This window comes from Lissotriton vulgaris, chromosome 11 (assembly GCF_964263255.1).
Source record: "Lissotriton vulgaris chromosome 11, aLisVul1.2, whole genome shotgun sequence".
Taxonomy (NCBI): Eukaryota; Metazoa; Chordata; class Amphibia; order Caudata; family Salamandridae; genus Lissotriton; species Lissotriton vulgaris.
Window position 1 is genome coordinate 284,633,829 of NC_141699.1, and position 24,250 is coordinate 284,658,078.

General features: G+C 45.5%; 1 protein-coding gene across 1 annotated transcript in view; it reads right to left on the bottom strand.

Annotated features, from left to right (window-relative positions):
* Nucleotides 1-12,130: 12,130 nt before the first annotated feature.
* RBM19 (RNA binding motif protein 19) overlaps nt 12,131-24,250 on the bottom strand; it is a 543,939-nt gene continuing 531,819 nt past the window's right edge. Inside the window, exon 25 of the mRNA XM_086943257.1 lies at nt 12,131-12,542. The gene's annotated coding sequence lies outside the window, so the exon portion shown is untranslated. The remainder of the gene's footprint in view (nt 12,543-24,250) is intronic.

Genomic DNA, 24,250 nt, shown 5'->3' on the forward strand with positions numbered 1-24,250 from the left:
TTTCCGGATCTGCGCTGCTGGCGCGGAAAAAAGAAGAACTGACGTCAGCACGCGGAGGCGGCGTTTAAGTACTCCGATGACGTCATCACGGCGCCCACGACGGACGCGGAGCCGCAGACGACGCCTACCGACGCGCAAGGGTACTGCTACGCAAAAGTTTCCGTATCCAGTCTGACGCCTGGGGATATTCTAAGGTAAGGAATCTATCACTAACCTGTCTCTTTCAGATTTGCATCTTTCCACTGCTCACATTTAAGGAATTACTTTTTTTTTCCATTCAGCACCCCAATGAGAGTGCATGAGTTTTCTAGCTCTCCCCCTTGTGTGCTGCTTCATCCCTAAAATATATCCCCCCCCCCAACCGCCCCCCAGTACTGTGTGGGTCCCCACACTTCGCGCTTGTTTGTAAATAAATATCAACAGGGAAATTTTGCTGGGGTGTGGTTGAAGAGACAATTTAAGGGTTGTTTTTGTTTGACCTCCTTATCTCCACAAATTGCATGAAAGCACAAACTTTTGTACACAATGGCTTTTATGAAACTAATTGCCATCTGCTTCACTCATTCAGGTGGCGTATAAGGCGGGATGTGTACTTAGCATGACTCTTCTACTGGAGGCCCATAAATATGCTCCCTGAGCTACTGCAGAGAAGCAAATGGCTGAATCATGTGGAAAGTAAATTCATCCTTTTAACAATTGCTCTTTATTGGATTCTCTGTTTTATGGTTACAAGTCTATACCCACACACACACATAGTGTGTATGCATAGTCTTCTTCCTTTGACATTATGAAGGATAAAAATGTACACCAGTAATTTCAAGTAATGAATGACATCATAGGTGGGGAACTCTCACATTTCATGGAAACAAAAGCAATTTATGGAAAAGAAAAAATATTTTAAAATATCAAACTCACTCCCAGACTAGCACATTTTCTATGACATTTTGACTCTGTTGACTCGTCTGGGGTGTCTCCAGTAGGATCGGTCAGCAGCTTTGCTGTCATCACTGCATTGTACCCATGTGTCAACACCTGGCCCATCCATGCAGGATCAGGCATACCAGTCCCAGAGTTATATAACCCCAACATGTTGTTGACTTTTTAACAGAAATACCCGTGGGGCAATAGCTAAACCATCTCTCAACAGTTACTTCTCATAGGAGTCTTTCATCAGTTGTAGCACTTGCTATTTCTCGGAATCATGTCCTATTGATTGAATGCCGTTCCAGCTCCATTTGCCTGTTTTGTGCAATCAGGACAGTAACCTCCGCTGTGGACCATTTAGATATATTGCAGACCCACACTTTAACCTATGGGGTCTTAATAGACTTCAGTTCATGGTAATATTTATTTTGGCTACCCCTAAAGCTAAGTCGAAAAATGTACATACTCGTTTACTGTGCTTCTTTTGATGCAGCGAGCCAATAAGCATAGCCTAGCGAACAGTCGGTTCTCCAGTAAATTCTCTAACATGACCAAGTATTTCCCACCAGTATTGCTTACTATGGTCACATCCTCACACCATAAGGTTGAAGTCAGCATTGTCCAGCCTACATCTGGAGCAGGTGTCAGGGATTCCAGGATATATTTTTGCTAATCTAGCTTTAGTGAGATATGTTTGGGGAAGGCAATTATGTTTTGTGAACATATACCTTCTATTTCCAGAAACCTTTGTGGTGTGTTCCAGGGCCCCAAGCCAATTTTGTTCAGTGAGGGACATACCAATTAGTGTGTCTCATCTCAGCTTAGGTGCAGCTAAATCTGCATGAAATGTAGGTGCTAGGGCCCGGTAAGGTCTTGTGAAAGCTTATCTCTGCATACCATGTGTTAGTGGTATTGTTAGGGCATCCGATTTCTGGAGGTCCTTAGTCTCATTTCCCCATATGAGTGCCACTTTCCTTTTTAATGCAATATAGGTCAGAAAATGTCCTGTGTTTACCTCATAGTCCTCCATGAGGAAGTGGAGTGCATGAAGTATGCATTTGTGAATAGATCTCCAATCTCGATTACTTCAGCACTCGTCCATGATCTCGGTCTAAGCCAGTGTACGGCATCTGTGGGGGGACCATAAGGGTATTTCCAGAGACTATAAAACCATTTTATTTTGGTACCTGAGAAGTCAATACCAACAAATCTGATTCACTCATATGGCTCTAGGTACATTTTCCATGTCTTCCTTTATGTCCAAAATCAGCTCTAATATATTGATACCACTCTCAATGCCGCAAATCTCTACACACTCAATAGCTTGGGTGCTACTTACCAATTTAGAACTCCACTGAAGAAAGGGATGAAATCATTCCAGCAAAGTATACCCGAATCACTGGGGATAACTGTAGTTTGCTCAGAAGGCAACTGACTGTATGTCAATTTCTTACTGATAATGGCATTATTCCTAGTCCCTTGCCGTACTTCTTAGCCAGTGAATCTCCCTTGCCGCCAATAGACCCTTCCCTCTTTAAATAAAAATGCCTCCCCTCGTCTTGTACGTAAACAAGCCAAGCCAGATACTCAGTTGTTCTGCACTGGGAGGGCTGGAGGGACCCTGATGGAAGGTGAGGTACTAGGAGTAATGCCATTATCAGTAAGTAATGGACACAATACCTCCCGTCCCTGCCTCGCCTTCCTTCTTAACCAATGAGACAAAGCAAGTAAACAGACACAGACAACTAAGTTGCAAACACTCAACTTTAATAGAGTGCCCAGGACATATACAGAAATACCCCTATTCCTTCCTTCACAGAGGACACAACTCGGTGACCCAACACATTATCAAGACGTTCCAACTTAGCAATCCTGTAGTGACAAACAAAGGTAGATGGGGTAGCCCAAGTTGCAGCCCTACAAATTCCCACCACCCAGGTCCCCTGCAATTCTGCCAACGTTGGCACCATACCGGGGGTAGAACGCCCCTGAACCCCTAGTGGAGGAATCACACAGTTCACTGCATACACCAACATGACCAGTGAACGTATCCATCTACTCAAAGTAGCTGTAGATGGCTTCTCCCTGTTTTCTTGCAGGATCAAAATTCACAAAGAATGCACCTCCTTTGCAAAAGGACTTTACCATATCCGAGTACCACAGGAAAAACTGTTTCAAGTCCAAATAACGCAATTTACACTCCTCAGGCTCTGGACAAAATTACCTCTGACTGACGTGAAAGGCAGAATTGACCGTAGGCACAAATGATGGAACAGGAATCAGAACAATCCTATCCTGAAACGACCGACAAAAGGGATACTTATAAAATTAAGCTCCTAATTCCCACAACGCCTAGCAAAAGTAATGGCCACCAGAAAACAAGTCTTAAACAGCAAGAGTTTCAAATCAACCCAATCAAGGGACTCAAATGGGGAACGAGTCAAGGCCTCTAGCACCAACTGTATATTCCAACTAGGGAAATAACGCACAGCTCTATGAAACAAGCTCAACAAACCTTGGGAAAACCTAGGCATCAGTCCTTCCTCTTCCTTCAGATTTCACTGCCAACTGAACCCTCAAAGTAACGACTGACAGACACCCATGGTAGCTTCAGCTAGCAAAAACTGCATAATTGGAAATAGACTGGCTTAAGTAGGACCCACCTGTTTCCCTAAACACCAGATCGAAAAGGCCTTCCAATGTTTGGCATAAGAATCCAGAGTAGATTACCTCCTAGATGCCTGTTAAGTCACTGTCAACTTTTCAAGAACCCCTAGACCAGCTAAACCTCTTTGTACAACCTCCATGCCACCAGGTGCAACTTCCTCAACAATCCTAACGGAAGAGCCATAAAGAATAGAGGAGAAAAGACAACTGGAAGTGTGCATTCCTGACCGTTCCTTAACAACTCCAGGAGAGGGAACCAATTCGCTCAGGCCACAGTGGAGCAATCAAAATTACCTGAGCCCGCTGTTTCCTGACCCTCACCAGAAAAGCCTATATCAGATCCTGAGGCCACCAACAAGTCAACCCGCCCATTGCCCAAGCCTGAGGACACCTTAGCATTCTCTGGAGAAGCAAACAGGTCAAACTCAGGAAGACCACACCTCGAACAAATTATATTGAACAGACACGGGTGCACGGAGAAATCCTCTGCGGACGGAATATCCCTGCTTAAAAGATCTGCCTGGACATTCTCCTCCCCCCGAATATACAGAGGACTCTGAGCCAGAACATACTCTTGCACCTAGAAAATGATGTCCTGTGCAATTAAGTTTAGGGATTTGGGCCAGGTACTGCCCTGCTTGTTGACGTAAGACTCTGCCACCAGATTGTCTGTCTAACCCAGCACCATCTTCCCCTTCAGGATCAATTGAAAATGAACCAGAGCCAGCAGACCAGTTTTTAACTGCTTCTAGTTCGAAGACTTCCTAGATTCCTTAAGAGACCAGAACCCTTGGACCTGCTCGGTTTCCAGCAAAGCTCCCAACTGGAGAAGGTGGCATCCATTGATACCAAGCTGGAGAGGAAATGGACATCACTTTCTCTAGATGATCCCGGCCCAGCCACAACAGATCCCTGCGGACCTGTACCGACATCTGGATACAGACCTGAAGATCGGGTGCTCCTAACAACCAAGGGAGAGAAACCAGTCGATCAGTTTGTGCAGGTGAAACCTGACCCAAGAAACCAGAAATACAGTTGATGCCAAGTGACCCTGCACACACAACCAATCCACTGCCTGTGGTGCTTCCTCAGCCACCAAAGAATGCACCTGAGTCTGCAAGCTGACCAACCTCCTTTCTGAAAGAGTCACTAGACCCCTGTGAGTCGGAAAACGTGTTCTGATGAACACTATGTCCTAGGACGGAACCAAAGAAGATTTTTCCCACTTTATCAAAAATCTGTGCACCTGTAGGACCTGCAACACCCTTTCCACATGAACCCCCTGCCGGGACTCTTCTGGGGATTGCACCAACAGATCGTCTAAATGGGAATGAACAAACACTCCCTCTGGGTGAAGATGAGCCATGAGAGGAGCCAGAACCTTTGTAAACACTCAGGGTGCGGACTTGAGCCCTAAGGGAAAAACACTAAATCGGAAATGATCTTCCCCTATCATAAAACACAGAAACCGTTGAGAGGGAACTGAGATTGGGACGTGCAGATAGGCATCCTGGAGATCCATTGAGGCCGGAAAATCACCCGGACTGATCAGAGGAATTATCGCTTGAATTGTAAATATTCGAAAATGAATTGATTTTATCGCAGAATCGACCCATTTCAGATCCAGGACTGGCTGAAATGCCCGACTCCTTCTGAACAAAAAACAGGATAGTTAAGGTCCATTCTCCTTGCCCTGCAACTGGCTCTCAGCAGATGGCCACTTTCTCTATCAAGTCCCTGATTCCACCTAGAAGAGCCAGCCTTTTCCCCTTGGCAGCCGGAACCAGAGTCAGAAGGATGCAAGTATCTAGACGAACGTGCTTAAACTCGATTGCGTAGCCATTGGCCACAACATCTCTGACCTACTGATCGAACACAATCTGTCACTACACTGAAAGAAAATACTGAATCCTGCATCCCAATGGCGGAATCCCAGGAGAACTGTGATTGGCAGGAACCGTTCTTTGAGGTCCTCTTCTACTTGGAAGATTGCGCTTAGGAGAAAAACAGGGCTGAAACTTCCTCTCTCTAAAGGAGGAGTCACGGGCCTCATGCTTCGGAGATAACTTAGAGAATTTATTCCAACCACTCCTAGCTGGAGAACCCCCCTTACAGGGCAAGGTAAGCTTTCTTTCCTTAAATACATTAGAGATCATGGCAGGCAACTGTTCCCCAAACAGTGCCTGACACTCAAACTGTATTTTGATTAAGGAGGCATTCTCCCCAGGTTCTCCTTTCCACTGCCTCAGCCATAGAAATCTCCTGGCCGCGATCAAAGCCCCCATGGAAATGGTAGAAGAGCGTATGTCTGAAGAAATATCTGCAAGCAACCTCGTCTGCTGTTCCGTAGCTGCCAACAGATCAGAACACTCTGAACCCTCCTGAGTGGCCACAGCCCGTTTATCGAGGTCCTGCACCAAGGATTGCACCGAATAAACAGAGTCCACCTTTCTATCCATGGCATCAGTGGGAGTAAAGACATCAGGATTAATGCAGTCTTGCCAATCAGGGTAGCCAGAATAGAATGCAGGCGAACGGAATGAGGAAGAGTGTCCTCACCTTCTAAGAGGTACAATGTCTGCAGAAACTGAAGGGCCTGAATCTTATCTACATCCTTCCATTTCCTTATTACAATATCCCTAACAGGAACCTGGCATACCTAGAGAGCTTAACATATTTGTGAAAAAGGGGCCCGTCCTCTGCTGCTCAAAAGCATGGAAACCCCAAGTTTGCTCACACATGTGCCGGAATATTTCACTTTTCTTCTCGGGAGACATAATTTTCCCCCTGAAGAAACGGATGGAGTCTCAAATCTCAGACTGAAGATTCATTGTCTACCGGACACGTCATGGCCGCTTTACCAGGCTTTCCAGTATGAGCCTGAAGGGCCCTCACTACAGCTGCCTCAATCATGTCTTGCACCTCTTCCCTAGACATGAGAGGTGCACTTCCCCCATCTGGACTTCGAGGGTCACAAGCCCTCTTGTGGGGAAGAAGAACTTCCTCCTCCGAGTAAGAAGAAAAATCCCAAATCCAACCAGTGAGATGAAGCCAGTAAGGAAACACATACATCTAATCACAGCCCCACACCATTCCCCCAGGCTGCACATTGGAGAGAAAACCAACAAAAAGATAGGTCTCCTTCACGACAAAAGAAAACAGGACGAGGAGGGTGTCTTCATTTAAAGAGGGAGGGGTCTATTGGATGCAAGGGAGCCTCAATTGTTAAGAAGGAAGGCGAGGGAGGGACAGGAGGTAATCCTAGTTATCTCTTTCCCGAGATAGCCTCTGTGAAACTTGTCAACATCATGGGAAGTTTTTATCTCCCAGATACTTAAAACGTTTCAGTTTCCCCCCTGAAAAAGGTGTTCAGCAGTATCGGGTGGTCAGTACACTCCACAGGTCTCAAGGGGAACAGACTTGGTTACTCCCAATTCCTTCTAATGACAGACACGTCCCAAAAGTCTGATATTATCTACACAGCATCTTGTAAGGTAGCTGTTGAGTTGCATAACTATTAGAGGGCATCATCTACGTACATTAAGACTTCATTTACATTCTGACACTTTCGTAATCTTTAAAAATTCTGTTCAGAGTTTCCTGAGTGAAAAGTATTTGAAAAATCCACTGAACTCAATGTACAGTTTAGAAATTCTAAGAGACAGGAGGTTGCTTTTCTACCAGAATTTTGAAAGGTTTTTTTCTTTTACTTTTTACTTTTAAACAATACCTTATAAGCACACACTAGCAAAGCCAATAGCTTGGCACTTGCATTAATGCCAAAACCTATTTGCTTTGCAGATGCTTGTTATCAACAGTCTTCAGTGTGCAGTAGCATTCTTCTTCATTAATTGTAGCATACCTGTAACCTAGTGTAATGACATCTAACTGACCATTAGGTTATTCAACACTTCTCAACTAGAAATGATGAAATCTATGAAAGCATCAAAAGATATCAACTGCAGACACTGACAATACTGGCAATGTGACGACTCGGACCCAACCGTTCCAAGCGGAATATCCAAAGCCTTTACCTCTTGAGTCTGTTGATAGGAGAGTTGATGCATGGCAGCAGATGCTTAGATCCAACAAATCAGGAAAGTAAAATATTCGTTGAGATGGGCGTACAATTCCCTAGAATTTGGGTATTGTGGGGAAGAATTTTTGCAAGTTAAGATGCCCACCCTAAATGCCATTGTCACAGGCAACACCAGCCCCATAGTGGCAAGACAGGCATTTATTTCACAAAAAGTAGCATTAGCAAGCAGTGTCAGCACCACGTAGTTCACTCCTTCTGCACGGCTCATCACGCTCTCCGTCCATGTTTGTACTCCCCCTCTTAGTTTTTTCTTGCTTGTCAATAGATGCAAAGTAATGATTCAAGAACTACCCTTCATACAGCATCCTCCGTTTAAGTGTTACTATATTTTCAAATGTTCCAATTCACATCGTCCGTTCATTTGACAAAACTACTCCACACGATGAATATATCTAAGAAGCTGTTGTCCCACTTATACCATTTCAATCCTTCTCATAAGTAATACCAACAATAGGGTAATACATTTCCGAGCTTCCCTCAATATTGTGTCCTGACACTCTCCCCAGTAAGTAAATATTACACTTCCAACATGTATTTTATAATTTTTTTCATTACCACTCACTTGCATATTATGCATCCTTTGTGCAAATGTTTTATCTATGAATTTAAACCTGATGAAAACCTAAAAGGAATCACTGGAATGCTGGCCTACCAATACGTCTAATATATTTTTCATGTTTATGCCCAGTTTTTATCTTTTTTTTACTATCTGTGTGAAAATCTTTATTTTTGGTCACCCAAGATTGTTTTTGCTTTTTTACTAAACCCTGCTTTTGCTGGCAAGAAAACTCTGAGCACTTTACCCATGCTTTTATTTTACTCAAATATTCCTAGTATATGGTATGAAGTGTACATGGGCTTGCAAATTAAATGCTATCAGTGGGCTGCAAAACTCATTGTGTCATTCACTGTAGTGGAACTGTAAAACATGTTTCCAGGCCTACCATTGTAACCCTTGCTGTGCAGTTTTAAAACTGCAAGTTTCAACCAGTCATAATAAGTCATTTGACAAGCTAAACCTTCCTATTAATTATTAATAGGTCAATCCGAAAGTAGGCCTTTTTACCAATAAGGTAGGGTGCATGATATTTAAACGCAGGGCAAGTAAAAGATCAGGTAAAACATCCTTACAGTGAAAAAGCCCTAAAAGCTATTTTCACTGTAGCAGGGTTGGCTGTTCCTTACAAATGCATTCCGATACAATATTACGTTTAATAAATGTTATCTGCACCTACAGCAACGTAGTACATTTTTGGATTTTTTGAAATATTTAATAAAAGATCAAGTCAATGTTGAAGTGGGATTTGTAATACATATTTTGGTAAGATGACTTCTAAAAAATTGGCATTTTCACTGCCTGATTTCTATGATAGCTAAACATCCATTTTGTACTCTCCCTTTTGCCATCGAACAATTAGCATTTCAGTGGGTGAAGTATGAACTTGTTCAGAGAACAGGCACCAAAGGCCTTTTGTGTGGGGATGGGTTGCTGCTTTGCCCTTGACAAGATGTCCTGTGGAATTGGTCCACTGACTTAATTAACTTCAAAGAACCCTACCCTGTCAAAATGAGATGTAGCTAACACTCAGGCCTACCCCTTTCTTTTGTCCTGAAAGACAGACCAGCCTCCATCACGGTGGGCCTCTTCTTGGCGTCAGTGTCAGATCCCGATGGAGAGTCAAGACTTGATTGATAGGTGGCTGGGGTTTTTCATATGAGATTTGGGGCGCACTTCAAAGGATGGCAAAAAGATAACAACACAATTATTGTGCAGTTGTCTGGTGGGTGGTGAATTTTGATTTTGCTCCACCAGACTTCTGTCTCTGACTTTGTTGTGGGTAAAGTTACTGCCTACAACTGGAATTTAATGTTAGATGTGGGATGACACTAGGATTGCCATAGTTAACTCCCAACATACAACCACAGCCATCAGAGCCCAACTTTAGTGTGGCAGAAGACTTTGACCATCTTGAAAATGCCAGACGTGGATAGGGGTAGCCCAGGGAACATTTACCCCATTGGTTAGAGCATCCCCACAGGTCATTCCCACCGACTAGCTTGTGCAAAGCATAAATGTGGCATCTCTAGGCATCCACTTCAAAACACTCTTGGACCTGTGGAAGATCAGAGGAGGACAGAACCTGCTGCCTGAGGCCTAAGAAGAGCACAGAACCTGCTGCCCGAGACCTAAGAAGAGCCCCAAAGGACTGGATCTGCCCACCTTTTTGTACCCGGGACAAAGAAGAGGACTTCATGGGTAAGGGTGGCCTCCAGTTAAAGCTAAATGAACACAAGCTACAAGAGTTTTGTTCCTAAAATTACCCAGAGGACCGGTGGCAACAGGATCTGCACTGGAACCTATTGTGGCCTCTGACGGCCACCTTGTGAGTCTCCAAGTGCCTCTTCGGAGGCCCTGGGGGGGGAGGGGCTTTAGAAGTGTACTCCTGTGGTGAATTGGAACTTAAAGGACTAAAGTCAAAGGTAAAATCTTAGACCAGGACGCACCTCCATTGTGGTCAGCACCAAATTGTGCCTAGGTACTGTTCTACCACAACTACTACTATCATTGGTACTTTGTGCTTCTTGGCACTATTTCTACTTTAAACTTTGAAAAATCATATCACCTGTTCTACTTATTAGATTTTTGTCATTTTTGTTTATTTCATTTTACTCTATTTTTCTAATGCATTTGATGATTTCTTTTTGTGTTGCATTTTGGTGTTATTCCTATTTTAGCACTGCATACATACTTAACCCCTTCCGTGCTCATGACGAGCTCAGCTCATCTTGACCACACCCATTTATATTGACCCTCAGCACAGAAGAAGAATATCTCAAGCAGCGATGGTGTTAACACATTGCCCAATCTTAAGCCTGTCTGCTCTGTGCCATAGCTACCAGGGGGTTTAGCTCAGAGACATTGACGGTTCACCCTGACAAGGACTGGGATTTTTACTTGAGGTGGTTACACACCCCTCTTAAATAATAACTAGATTTGTTACAATTTGTACGAAGAAACAGCTATATAAGTCTAATACCACTTCACCTCTAATGGTGCACAATGAACAGGCACCACACTCAGGGAGACATTTATATTTCTTACAGAAAAGGTGAACCACCATAAATTGATGGGTTCCCCACCTGTCAACCTTGAGATAAACACAACCCATTTACCAAAGAGTGACTCACAGGGATTCTATTGGCAGAGTCTCATTCAGCTCTGCTGGCAGAAACCCTTAATCTAGATGCCTTTCTGCCATTGACTGGCTCGCCAGGTAACAGTGGCACTGTTCTGTTCTATTAGGGTGTGTTATGATCACTACTTTCCTTCTCAGGATCACCAAGGGAAGACTGACCAGCAGGAGTAAAATGTTAAAATGTCACTGACGATGAGCATTCAGGACATCTGTCTTTTGCTACGAAGAAACAAACCCTAGCTTTTTTGGTTTGCTGCAGCTAATAAAAGAAAATTTGAATGGGCCTCTTCCACATGGCGGCCTGCCCGATAGTCAACAGTACAGAAAGTTCATTTAGCACAGTTGAGGCTTTACTTCCATTACAGAGATTTTGCTAGGCAGGAATCTCTAAATGTGGTGGGTTGTCCTCTGCCAAGGGAGCAAAGGAACAGCCCCTGTTGATCTGGAGGGAGGCAGGTCACTTACCATAGTGCTGATGGTTGACCAAGGAGACACTCCATCACAAGCCAATCCAAATTTTCAGTAGAAAATACATTTTTAATTATGTGTCTAACCACAGATTCACACTGTAAATCCTGAAAAGATTTGGCTACTCCGCAGAAGCATGCCCTTGTTATGGAGTGTAGCTCTGCCCACTTTCTAAGTCCCTTTAGCTTTATACTAATATTTGAAGGTGTTTGCTGAGCTCTTAATTCCTTGTCATTCAAGTACATTGCCACTAACTTTAGAGGATGCGTGCGTTAACACACAACTATCGTCCATGAAAGACCACCTCACCACTGCCTGTGCTATGATATGCATCAATCTGTTAAAACACAATCACACACATAACATCTCCTTTATATGGGCACAAGTCGAAACCGAATCCAACTTGTGCTTTCAATTCCAGGGCAATCCACCCAGTTTTGTATCCCTACGTTGGAAGGATAAATATGGACTTTCAAAGCCAGAATTTGGAATGCGATCTTCAAGAATCTTCTTGTAGTTTCGGTGGTGACTTCAGGCATTTAAATAATCAGTGAACTAGAAAAAGTATACCATTCTCTGTCTTTGAGCATAACATGCCCCTGACTACCATTATAAAAACAGCCTATATTGTGTAAGCTTTAAACCATGGTGAGTAGACAAAGACCTTACATAGATTTAGAGATGGATTAGAGGCAAAAGCTGCAATTAAACATTAAGTACATTTCAATTATGACAGGAACAATGAAAGTAATAGAAGAAAAATTGTTAGACGATCTTTACATGCCTTGGATTGTTCTGGAGCATCGCTGATCTTTTTTTAATTTACACTGCTTATGCAATTAACACAATTAAAACATGTTTAAAAGAATATCAGTTTTACTTGGAAAAGGCTGCTGTCGCAAAAATTATATACAGGGGACCTGAAATGGCAAGATGACTCGCTGCTTTATCGTGTCCTCATTAAAAGAGCCAACATGTCCAGTCGACTGTTACAGTGCACTCAATCTCTGAATTGAGAAATAAGTGCCAAAGGCCAGGTCAACAGAGCATGTCCATTCTCATCTCATCTTACAGGCTGTGTCAGGCCACTTGATGAAGCAGGGGCTCTGGACAACTATCTGTATTAGTTGCACTCCTTGTTTCCTTTGACACCAGCTCTGCTTAAGTCAGAAGATTGTGAACGTTTTCTACACGAAAGGAAAACACAATAAACAAAGACACGGGTTAGACTGCTCTAGTAACTAAATAGTGTTAAACATGATAATCACAAACAAGTAGCCAAAAGTATCAGTCAAAGAAATAGATCTATTACTATACTGCATGTACAGTGAAAGGATAAGAGATGTTTTACTCAAAATATTGGCTGTATGAGAGCTCCCAGTCTCTGAGACCTGGGACACCCTCAAAGAGCAAAGGCTGTAACAATCAGGAGAGAATAAAATAAATACTTAATTAATAAACAAATTATTCGGTGTAGACATCCTGCTAAGATTTTCTGGATGAAGACATTTCACAGTGTCTTGCCATCTTCAACTGTAATCATTTTGTCGGGATATGATCTGCCAAAGTCTTTAAAAGCAGAATAGTTTGCATCCTGATTCCACAGGAAGAGGTCGGGAAGATCGCAATGTCGAGTAAAATAAGACCTTTGCACACGAAAATGATTGTTAAACATACGTAAATACGCTTCTTCAGCATGTGTCTTGCTTTAGATTTTGTTGCTTAGAAAGTACTACACAAGGAAGCTCCTACACCTTTTAGTGGAATAGCTTTGCAGTGACAGATCAAATAACTAGCCGGTCATCTCTGAAGTCGGTATGCCATCAGTTTTATTAGTAGATGGTGCTAGCTGATTTACAAGCGGGCATTCTGCAAATTTTACTATGAGGGTCACTGCCAAATAGAGAAACAGATGAAGTCATGCTTCTAGAAGAGTTGGTACTAAAACCTCTTTGGCTAAGAAATTAAGTGCAAAAACCTAGCCATCTGGAAAAACTTTTCTTTCAAATATGTTGTCCTTCCTCAGTAGATTGGAAGTTGCAAAGATTTGCATTGTCTCATTTTCTTGTGGCCTACCACAATAATCCATAAATTCATGTAAAACCAACGGTACGCAAAGACTGTACTTGTCAGGAGATGGAGGATTAGAAAAGTGAGTTTGCTGATAAGACAGGCACATTAGGCACATATTAGATCCTTCTATATATGATCAGATACACTTGCACTGCACCGCTCTGTCATGCACCGCCACTCGCAGAGCCACTTCTACTACTCTTACTGACAATGTTAGCTGGATGAGGTAATGAAGTGGGAGTATGGGGGGGGGGGGTTGTTATACTGGGTTACTATGTGTTGCTGTAATGTCCTGCGTAGCTCTCGGATGTAGTTTTTTTAATCATTCTCATGGTAGTAGTTGTCATTTTTCAGCATCTCGATTACACAATCGACCTCTGTACTTCATGTGAAAAATCAAAAAAATGAAGAACAATTAAAAAAAAGTATAACATTTCCCTACAAATCACTCAATCACAACAAAGAAGGAAAACATACAAATAAGGACTACACCCAACTTTCACCACCTAATAATTTTATTACCGTCAGAAAAAGAACTGTGTGATATAATAATCACAATCAGGCCATAAGAATCACCTTCAAACCCAGCACCTTTAGAAATGTTCAAGATGTCCTCCGCATATTCTGCACAGGAGAGGTAGCTTGAACCTTACATAACAATTTCCTATATCTATGGTATTTTTCCCCTGGATTAAAAACCTTCTACACAAGACTACTTCTCAAGGAGAAGAACCTCAACCCAACCAACCCAGCAAACTACAAACCAACATCCAATGACCCATTCCTATGTAAAATATTTGAAAGAGCAGTTTTCCTCAACTTTTCAGGTTTACAGAGGAAAACGACTTGATGTCAGACCAGACAGAGGAACAGAGTCAGCGCTATTATCAATATGGCATGACCTCCAATCTACAGTGGACAAAAATTGAGTGGTCAATCTATTTCTTCTGGACTTATCAGTGGCATCTGTCAATGTCCACCGCCATATGCTACTAAAAAGACTCCATCACAGAATACTGTAAAACACTCTAAAATGGATTGCCTCATACCTTAAAGAGACACAGCATGTGTACCTATCACCTTCCACATCAGCCCCTCAAACCCAACATTGTGGCGTCACTCAGGGGCCCATTACATATACTCTCTTTTTTTTACACCTACAGCCCTTACCAGACCTAATTAGATCAATCATCTTCAACTGGTACAACTATGCAGATGATAAACAAATCACAAATGAAACAGTAGACCTCTCCAAATCAAACCTTGATGACTTCCTCTGTCTTAAATGAATGTAGGATGACTAATCACTTAAAACACAACACCAGTAAAACAGAGACCATGACCTGTGGACAGAGGCACAAACAGCACCCTAATGCCTTATGGTCCAAGGAACTTGAGGCTCTCCAACCACATCAAGAAACATAGGATCAGATGGATAGATTCAGACCTATACATACCAACCTAGTAACAGAGCACATTGTGCACAATGAAAACACTGCAATGTGTCTTCCTTTACCTTGGATACAAACAAAAGCTACAATCTATCCTCAAGTCCAAGCTCGAATATGCCAAAAGATTGCATTGTGGCATCCCCACTTTCATAAGCAAAAGCAAAATACAACTAATCCAAAATGTTATTGCAAGATTCTTTCTCCACCTCTGCAAACACTCCAACGGCTGCAGCTATTTGACCAATGTTTAAGGCACTCTGTATTGCCCAGAGCCTTACATTGAAAAGGACCACAATATATACAAATTGAATTCCAGCAAAGCAAATTATAGGACACTGCGCTCCAGGCTTGCACCGTGGATCATCATGCAGCCTTACTATAAGAAATGCATAGGTGGTACTGCTTTCTCAGTATAAGAGGCCAAAATTTGGAACTCACTACCAGTCAAGATTCGAGGCATACAGAGGATTTAAAGTTCAGAAAAGAGGTGAACACATGACTGTTTCCACACTTCGTACATCCCATAACGCTGAACTAGAACTCGCAACAATAATCACTCCTTAAAGAACAATCTACAGTCCAGAGATATGGAACAGCCCTACTGCCCAGGTGGGTTGTGAAGGGCTGCCCTGGGTCTGATCAGGGCATTGTATAGTAAAATAAAAAAATATAACAATCCTGCTGGTCCTCACTAAAAACAAATACCATATCCTTTAGCATTTGTGCAGTCAATCGCAGTTCAAACAGACTGCATATCAGTTCCCCTAAGCTGCTTCGCCGTCGCACACTCGCAAGGTCTTGTCTATCACCCAGTAATGTAACAGTCCACTGCAATAACCAAACCATCATCAAATGAACACGCACTGAATAAATGAAGAGACCTGCCACAACTGCTGGCAATTCTAATTTAGTCCTGCAGGTCCCAATTAACAACATACTATGTCTGCCACTTGGCACTGTAAAATGAGAATCATAAAAGGGATAATTGTAATCAAGTTCATCCTAGCAAATCTCCAGACCATACGTCCCTCCAACCTATGACCGGTCAGGATTGTAAACAAACACAAATCCCAGACTGGACAACCCTGTGTGGTAACTGAATTCTATCATAAGAAATACCAAAAAAGAACCTGCAGACCTGATGAGAGCGGCCAGCTTACTAGAAACTCTAAACTGTCACACCTTTTCATCCACCACACAGTTCAGCGCTGCGTCCTGTAACAGGATAACCATACCTATGTGGTCTTCACACAGGTCATGAAAACGTGCACAGAGGATCAAAAGAAAAACACCTTTCAACCACACACCCTACACAGTGTAGTGTATTCATTATGTAGTCAAGCACTTCAGCACCCCACAGGTAAGCACGCTATAAAAGGTCTCAGTGTGAAGAAACGTGCTGCCTTGGCTCTTTGATAAGGACATAACAGATTTATTTTTCAAAATCATCGCAAGTTTACACAAGTGTCTTGGGGGAGATGTCCTAAATTCTCTCCGTCAAAACATAAGCATACACGACATTTACCAAAAGGAACATTAAATCATCTTCCAGCGCTTGGCATTTCAGTTTGCTACCAGTACGGACAGGCAATTTGGTATCTAAAAGTCAAACTAAAGGATCCTTATTTGTCAAGAACCAGCCTGTCGGGCCATGTTACACAGTCATGTCTGCCAAAGTAAACCAATTTTTCTATAAGGCATCCCTAGAGTTACTTTTAGTAACGCTGCTTAAACACCAATACACTACTTTTAGGGAAAGTGTTTGTCACAAGTTAGATTACAGAACTCTTAAAAGAAATAAAATGTCAAACTATATTTAGATAAAAAAGAAAAATAATTTATGACTATTCAGGAGCATAAAGGATCAAAACTGGATCAATCTTTTTTCTACAGCAAAAAACTGTCCTAATTTAAAAAAAATGACCCAGACAGTTGTGTGTTCTAACTTTTAAAACATGAGAAGAGTAACTGGATAAAAAAAACAGATTGACCTAGAGCTGCTATTGAACCTATGTTCAAATTCATAGTTGTACCTGTTGAGCTGTGCTGAGCTAGGCGCTAAGTCAGATCACAAGAGAGACAAACGCAAGAATCTCATGCGAGATGTCAGGTTGGATCAGTCGTAGAAACTGCTGGTACAAAGTGGGGAAAAAGGGTGAGGAAGCCAAATTGTGATGAATGAGTAGTAAAAGCTTCAGTAGCTATCGAGACGCTGAATCTCAGGTGCAGGCGATTAGATTCTCTGCCAATGCTTAAGGTAATCTAGATGCGGTAGATGATTCGAATTTTGCAAAATGTTGCACAGATTTTCGAGATGTCGCAAATCTTATAGGAAAACGGCAAGCTAATAGCCTCTGAGATGCCCCAAAAAGGCATTCTGGTTGACCACAGGGATTTTTCCCACCAGATAACAGACTTTCCAAAGCAGCCTAGAAGAAATAGGTATAAACATGCAGAGGCATATACATCCAAAGAAAAATGTATAGAAGGATGAATGTACGGGTTACTTACCTTCGGTAACGATGTATCTGGTTAAGACGTTGTTTAACCGCAGATTCCTTAACTTAGAATATCCCCAGGTGTCAGACTGGAGGCGGAATTCTTTTTGCAGTTGCACCTCTGCGCACCGGGGGACGCCACACAACTCCGCCCTGACGTCGTCCACATACGTGACGTCAGCGAGGTCATATAAGTCCCTCCCGGCACGCTGACGTCAGTTGTCTTCGGAGAAACTTTTCCGCAGCACAAAGCGGAGACACCAACAAAAAACTGTGAAACTGTGGAACAGTGTGCGAGGGATGAAAATTCTGTGAACAAGAAGGAGGATAGTGGAGACACCATCATAAAAGACAGAATTAGACACTGCCTACATATAAGTGAAAAGCTGTGAGAAAAAGCCCCGCAAGCCAAGCGAAGACCCTTCCCTGAGTGCAACAAAGGAAGAACATCTCAACAGACCGAAATAGACTAATATTGCCATGTAGAACTGTGTCGTTTATTAAGAACGGAGCACAGAAAAACAACAGTGCACCGTAGGAAGGATGAAAAGACTGGCCCTTTCCCTATAACGGAGGTTGAAACCAAGGCACAACCGACCCCCAAGAAGACAACCAAGAGGAGACCAGGCCCTGAGTCAATAGAAAAGAAGTAAGGAAGGGAAGGTAACTGGAGAGGAAAACAAATCTCCTTGTGCCGTATTACAGGAAAAAAGCCCTTCAGCAGAGGTTAACTGTATATGGAAATACTCAGAGGGGAGCCACAAACTGAACTCCTGTGAGAGCTAACCCAATGGCTACTGAAGAGGCCAGTGGAGAACACCACTCTGCAAGGTTTTCGCAGAACAGGGAGGCTGGGGGGACATTAAGGAATCTGCGGCTAGACAACGTCTCTACCAGATACATCGTTATCGAAGGTAAGTAACTCGTACATCTGATAGAGACATCTAGCCGCAGATTCCTTAACTTAGAATAGATACCACAGTCATACCTCAAAGGGGAGTTGGGTCTGCGATGAAAAAACAGAAAGCGCCAAGCATCCAGTCCGGCAATAGAGTGATGGATAAAGGGGAAAAACTGTGGCGGAACAGCCAGACATCAACCCAAGCAGCTCAAAAGAGCAGAAATAACGGACTAGTAGATATCCTAAAAACGCCAGAATGGTGCTACACCATACCTGTATAAAAAGGACAGGTAGAACGGCATGATCCCTGTACCAGAGCAAAGAAAGTGAGAGAGATAGAGGAAGAAGGACCACTCTCCGCTTAATGGCGCACGAGGAGTACACCGACTCAAGCTCGAAAGGAACTTGAAGAGACGCAAACAGAGCCTAACAGACCAGCCCATAGAAGGAAGCCGAAGGAACCGATGTCAAGAGCCGAAGACAAGTGCTAGAACCGGAACAATGCATTGGGAATAGTCGGCGGGAAAAGGACCACGCCAAGCGCACCCCCCAATCCCAAAAAGGGTAATTAGGGGCAATTTAGCATCAGGAAAAATATGCAGCAGGCAAACAGCCATAGAGACCTTAAAGTGGCTCAAACAAGAAGCATAAGAGTGCCCGACCAGGCAGTATGAAGTCAAAGTGAGAAACAACCCACAAGATAGACTTGCAGGCAGTAGTCAAGGACCACTGCCATCAGAAGAGCTATCCCGCAGAGGTAGCTTTAACAATAGTAGGTGATAAAAAAGGGCATATCCGAAGGAAGTGGCTAAAAACACCAAGTTAACTAATGAAGGGAAGAGTCTCAGAATCTGAGACCAACACTCCAGAAAAGACATGTAAAGGGTCGAACACCAAAAAGGGAGCATATTAGAAATTGGGAAATCACCCCAGGAAGCGGAAGCAAGGAGGACTCATGGGCAACTTGCAACAACTCCGAAAAGCTCTCCCACACATGGAGATATTGGTACAGATCTCGCAGCCTCGACAAGAGGTGGCGACGTAGGAAGAGGAATACCAAGGCAACCGGCATGTTTACATAAATGTATAAATATATAATTATGTAGAGACAGAACTAGTCAGGAGCATGAACATGTCCATACCGGATCATACCTAGTGCAGTAAGGGCAGGTTGGAGCAGTTTTTGAAGAGGAGACTATGAAACCCTCCAAGGAGGTGGATGGCCATGGCATAAGCAGATGGCACCAGGGACAAACACAGAACACCGTACAATGGACCACCAAGCGATGCGTGGAGCAAACAGGATCTCCAGGCCCAGGTGAGATAAGCAAAGCTATATAATAGCTTACAAGTACCCCACAAGGAGTATGCATACACCAAACAATGGGGAACTCCTCTTAGGGCAATAAGCCAAACCAAAGAGCGCAGTAACGAACCAAACCCGTAAACTTGAGTTCAGAGCAGTATGACATTACCGAGCCGAGCCGCCGGCTCAATACCACAGTCAGAGGACCAGACACAGCAACCCATGGAACATGGCCACAGCAGGCCAACAGGCATCTCAAAGCAAAACGCATCCAAGGGATGCCAATAAAAGGGTAATCACCCTTGATCACAGAAAAAAAGAAGAAGCAAGGCTCACTGCCCAGGTTAAACACAGAGCGCATCTAAAGGATGCGAAATGAAAAAGTACCATCACGGAAGACAGGCCTAAGAAGACCTCAGTTGTAGGACAAAAGTTCGCCAGGAGCCTGTGAACCGCCGATTCGACGTGAGCGTCAAACAGCAAAACCCCATCAAAGGGTAAGTCAACCAGTCGCTCCCGGATATTATCAGGGAAGACGCTACCTCGCAACCAAGCATGAAGCCTTAAGGCAACAGAACCCGACATAGCTCGGCCCAAAGAATCTGCAGTATCTAAGGCTGAGCGGATTGTGAATTCTGCAAGGTCGCGGCCATCCCGGAGGAGGGGAAGGAGATCAACGTGAGCACTTTCAGAGGTGGCAGAAAGCAGGGATTCTGGAGAGTCCCACAGGGCAGAGGTAGCCCGAGCCAAACACACACTATATTTAAGGACCGTAGGGCTGCACTAGTGGATGCAAAGATGTTCCTACCCGTCCGGCGCCAAAACTATGACAAGCTCCCCTTCTGAAGAAGGAGAAGGCGCCAGAGTGGGCAAGGCAAGCTTTTGGCGCCGCCCCGGCACCAATTCCACCTCATCCATGACAGTCTCCGACCCCAGAGAAAGAAGCGGAGGCAGAGCCTGGGAGGCGAGCCTCCGGCGCCGGAACAGACCATCCCCGGCTCCGGACAGGCGGCCGCCTGCCCGGAAGCCGGGGGTGTGCTCAAGGCAGGGCTGTGAGCACCGGCAACCACCTGCGATGCCACAGGGAGCAATGCGGCGCAGCAGAGGTGCCGTGGGTCATAGAGGGGGACCAAGCTGGGCCACACCCTAACGACTCCATGTGGACCATAGAGGGGGAACAAACCGGGCCGCACCTTAACACCACCACATCTCTGACGTTCGTGGAGGTCAAAGGCTTAATTGGCGCCGGGGTCGAACCCTCCTGAGACTCCATCGGAGATCCCACAAGAAGCGGAGGCTCCGAGGACGCCCCAGGAACGGGAGAGAACCCAAGGGAGGCCCGCAGAGCCAAGACATAAGGCTCCATCTGGGCCTGAGTCGCCCCCACACCCGGAAAGGGCGGATAGAGGGGGGCGACTGTCGGGAGTGCACGTCCGAATGTTCCGGGGACCAGTGTTCCTGACAACAATGAGGAGGGGAGTTTGAAGACCTCGGAAACAAGCGCCTCTACTTACCAAGTGGCGAACGACGGCCCCGGACCCCAGAGGGCGATCGACAGCGGAACCGAACAGCAGAGGGACCTACCTGCGATGAAGAGGCAAGGGGGGCGAGACGGCTCCGACTGGGACAACCGTGCCAAGAGAAGCTTCATACGGCGCTCCCGCGGAGACTTCGGCTTCAGGTGTTGGCAGGCTTCGCAGTCCGTGGAGTCATGGTGTTCGCCCAGACACCACATACAAATAAGATGCAGGTCCGTCACATACATCTACCGCGAACAGGAATTACAAGTTTTAAAGCCCAAAGGCATCGCACACTGTTCATGACGCAAAGCGTCAAAAAGGAGGCCTGAAAACAGGCTAAGGTACCGCTCACTGCGGATCCGCGCTGCACGCGGAATAGAAGGAAACTAAACTCAGCACCCCGGGAGGGACTTATATGACCTCGCTGACGTCACATATGTGGACGACGTCAGGGCGTGGTCGAGTGGCACTGTCCCCGCAGCGCAGAGGGGCTGCTGCAAAATCAATTCCGGATTCAGTCTGACGCTTGGGGATATTCTAAGTTAAGGAATCGGCGGCTAGATGTCTCTATCAGATATGCATAGAAAAAACATCGACATTCCCGTAGAGACACGTCATACATGCTAAGAAAAAGTATATCCACTCCATCGCAGGTAACCCACGTTATCCGCCAGTGAGCAGTAGGACGAGAAGAACAAGTTACTTACCTTCGGTAACGATATATCTGTAAGAAACATTAGTTAGTGTTAGATTCCTTACCTTAGAATATCCCCAGGCGTCAGTCTGGATCCGGAAACTTTTGCGTAGCAGTACCCCTGCGCGTCGGTAGGCGTCGTCTGCAGGCGTCCCCTGCGGCTCCGCGTCCGTCGTCGGCGTCGTGCGCCGTGATGACGTCGCTGGAGTATATAGACGCCGCCTCCGCGCGCTGACGTCAGTTCTTTGTACACAGCTTTTCCGCGCCAGGAGACGCAGAGCCATGAGAGAACCAACACTGGTGCCATGTAAAAACTAGGGCCCTGAAAGGGATGTCCTTAACCCTAGGTATCAGTTCGCAGAACGGGGAGGATGGGTGGGTTCGGTAAGGAATCTAACACTAACTAATGTTTCTTACAGATATATCGTTACCGAAGGTAAGTAACTTGTTCATCTGAAAGAAACACGTTAGTGTTAGATTCCTTACCTTAGAATAGATACCCCAGCAATACCAACCCCGGTGGTGGGTCTGCGAACCAATACATTCCTACACCAGAAAGTCCTGGAGGACCGAACGGCCAAAGAAGCCATCCCTCCGGACTTGACTGTCCAGGCAGTAGTGCCTCGCGAAAGTGTGCAGCGAGGCCCACGTAGCCGCCTGGCAAATGTCCTGCAAAGGGACTCCCCGGCCCAAGGCAGTAGTAGCCGCCGTGGCCCGAGTGGAATGGGCCCTCAGCCCAACAGGAGGCTCCTTCCGAGCCAAAGAGTAGCACGCTTTGATGCAGAGAACGACCCATCGAGAGATGGTCCGTTTATGGACCGCCCGTCCCTTCTTCGCACCCACGTAGCCAACAAACAGTTGGTCATCCACCCGGAACTGGCGTGTGCGATCCATATAAAATGAAAGCGCACGTTTTGGGTCCAGACGATGGAGCCGCTCTTCATCCTTTGAAGGATGCGGAGGCGGGAAGAAGGAAGGGAGGGTGATGGACTGCCCGATGTGAAAGGCCGAAACAACCTTGGGCAGGAAAGAGGGTCTAGTCCTCAGAACCACCTTGTCAGGATGAATGGACAAGAAAGGAGGTTTCACAGAAAGAGCCTGGAGCTCACTCACCCTCCTGGCAGAGGTGATGGCAACCAGGAAAGCCGTCTTTAAAGTCAGGAGACGGAGAGGGCAAGAATGAAGGGGCTCAAAGGGAGCACACATCAGAAAGGTCAGAACCAGGTTCAAATCCCACTGAGGCATCACAAACGGAACAGGTGGAAACATGTGAGTGATGCCCTTCAAGAATCGAGTCACAATCGGGGATTTGAACAAAGAAGGCTGATCAGGAAGCCTTAAAAAGGCTGAAAGGGCAGAAAGGTAGCCCTTGATAGTGCCCAGAGCAGAGCCCTGCTGGGCAAGAGAGAGAAGAAACAGAAGAACCTCGGAAAGAGGGGCAGAGAGTGGATCCACAGCCTTTGCTGTGCACCATGCCACAAATCTGTTCCACCGACAGGCGTATACCGACTTAGTGGAGGGACGCCTGGCTGCCAGAATTACATCACAGACTTCAGGAGGCAAGTCAAATGGCCTCAACTGCCGCCGCTCAATCTCCAAGCATGGCGGTGGAGACTGGACAGGTTCGGGTGGAGGACCGTCCCCTGCTGCTGCGACAGAAGGTCCTCCTGAAGAGGCAGGCGGATCGGGGGACCGACTGACATGCTGAGTAGCTCGGGATACCAGTACCTTCGAGCCCAGTCCGGAGCCACAAGGATAACTTGGGCCCGGTCGCGCCTGATCTTCTTCAGCACTCTGGGCAGAAGTGGTATAGGCGGAAAGGCGTATAACAGACCGCAACTCCACTCGCGCCGAAAGGCGTCGCCGTGCGAGTGCCGTCTTGGAAACTCCAACGCGCAGAACTGATGACATTGCGCGTTCTCTTCTGTGGCGAATAGATCTAACCAAGGCTCTCCCCATCGCAGAAAGATGCCTTGCGCCACGTCCGAGTTCAGACGCCATTCGTGATCCATCGAGCACCGACGGCTGAGTTCGTCCGCCCTGGCGTTCAGGGAACCTGCCAGGTGTCGAACCGTCAGAGTCACACCCTGACGTTCCAGCCATTGCCAGAGGCGCAGAGCCTCCTGGCAAAGGGTCCACGACCCCACTCCGCCCTGTTTGTTGCAGTACCACATGGCGGTGGTGTTGTCGGTGAACACCTGCACCACACTCCCGTTGACAAAGGGGAGGAATGCCTTCAGTGCCAGACGAATCGCCCGCAGCTCCAACAGGTTGATATGGAGCCGGGACTCCGCCGGAGACCAGATGCCTCTGATCTCTGCCTCTCCCAAGTGGCCACCCCAGCCCTGGAGGGACGCGTCCGTCACGACAACGTGCTCCGGTTGGGGAAGGGAGAGGGATCTGCCTCTGACCCAATCGCGGTCCGTAAGCCACCACTGCAGTTGTCTCGCAG